Source organism: Cervus elaphus, chromosome 29 (assembly GCF_910594005.1).
Source record: "Cervus elaphus chromosome 29, mCerEla1.1, whole genome shotgun sequence".
In the NCBI taxonomy this organism is placed as follows: domain Eukaryota; kingdom Metazoa; phylum Chordata; class Mammalia; order Artiodactyla; family Cervidae; genus Cervus; species Cervus elaphus.
The window spans coordinates 29,116,491-29,117,995 of NC_057843.1; the positions used below are offsets into that span (position 1 = coordinate 29,116,491).

Here is a 1,505-nt window from a genome sequence, read left to right on the forward strand (position 1 = left end):
TGAGTCAGTAGGCTGGGTTCTCGCAGTCCGATTACTTTGATTATCATTTCCTGACTGTGAGTCCAGTGAGTCTTATATAATACAATTTCGCCCATTAGCCAAGGAGACAAGATTCATTTCACGTTCAATCACTTCGTTATTGTTCCTTTCAATAATTGGAGATTACTGAAACCTCTTTGCTGGTGTTAAGAAAATGTATGTATTTAGGCAATAGATGGCAGTGTTTCCACAAATTTTAATATTGCAATGGCTCTTAAAGGCAGCCTGGTGCTCAGCTCCCCTGTAGCTTGCCGTGATCGTATAGTGGTTAGTACTCTGCGTTGTGGCCGCAGCAACCTCGGTTCGAATCCGAGTCACGGCAGGAGGAGAGAGAACTTTTGGAAGAGAATAGCGCAGGTTGCAAGCTGAAGTCCATCCAATAAAATTTTGCAACCAGACATAGAATAAATAATAAAAATCAATAAAACAGAAACTGCTGCAAACGATTTTAAACTTTAGAAAGATGACATATGCAGAGTGTCTTTATTAATGCATTAACCCTGTTGCAAGTGTGTTGTGTGTGGGTTTTTTTATTTGTCTTGACGGATAATATGATAAGACTGGAGTGTAGTGGGCATGTAATTATTATTAATTACAACTACTTAAGCTCTGCTTTGAGCAGACTCGTCAAGTCTGCTTGCTTTTGAGCCTTGCCAGGGCTGTACAGTAATAACAACCCTGAATTATTTGGAAAGATATCAGCGGTAGATGTGGAAATCCTGTTTAACCAGGCATGAATTGTTGTTAGGAGGGTTTTTTTTTTTTCAGGATGACAGAGAGAAAATGAACTGTCCCTTATCAGTAATTGCAGGAAACATTTTGTTTCTATGATATGAACTGGCTGTAATTTAACTTTCCTGCCTCATTGGATAATGTAAGGAGCCAGTTGTTGCTCAAAATGAGATTCTCTGAAGTGGGCATTTGGGTCTGATAAAGGGCATATTCTAAGTAGACAATGGGGCTGAAGCAATAAATAATGTCCATATATGGTGAAACTTTTTTAATGACATTTTCCAAAAGACTGGGGTTTGTAATATAAATGGCTAAATGTTGAATTAATGTGAGTAACACAGCTTTAATGGGTCTTTCTCCAGGATTTAAAAAAATGAACAATACATCCTGAAAATGTCAAATGTAAGCATGTTATAATGAAGTTTACTGCTCACTAGAAGGTATTTTTTAAAGCCTTTAGCCTCTGTTTCATGGATGGCCTATCAAAAACTCATGTTTGTTATTTATGTAACACTAAAAAGGATTTCAAATAAACATATATGCTCAGAAGTAGGCACAGATTCTATTTAGTTCTTCCAGAATCAGTGAATTCTTATAAATAATATTCTAGAAAAATTGCAATAAATACCGTCTGTCTCCTCCAAAACAAACAAAAAGGAAAGAGAGCAGATTCTATTTGATTTTGGACCTAGATTGACCAGGGCTTCCCAAGTGGTGAGAGTGGTAAAGAACCC

At 37.1% G+C, this 1,505-nt stretch overlaps 1 non-coding gene across 1 annotated transcript; it reads left to right on the forward strand.

Annotated features, from left to right (window-relative positions):
* Positions 1-289: 289 nt before the first annotated feature.
* On the forward strand, positions 290-361 carry TRNAH-GUG. Its single transcript has one exon. It is a non-coding gene; the product is annotated as a tRNA-His (tRNA).
* The last annotated feature ends 1,144 nt before the right edge of the window (positions 362-1,505 follow it).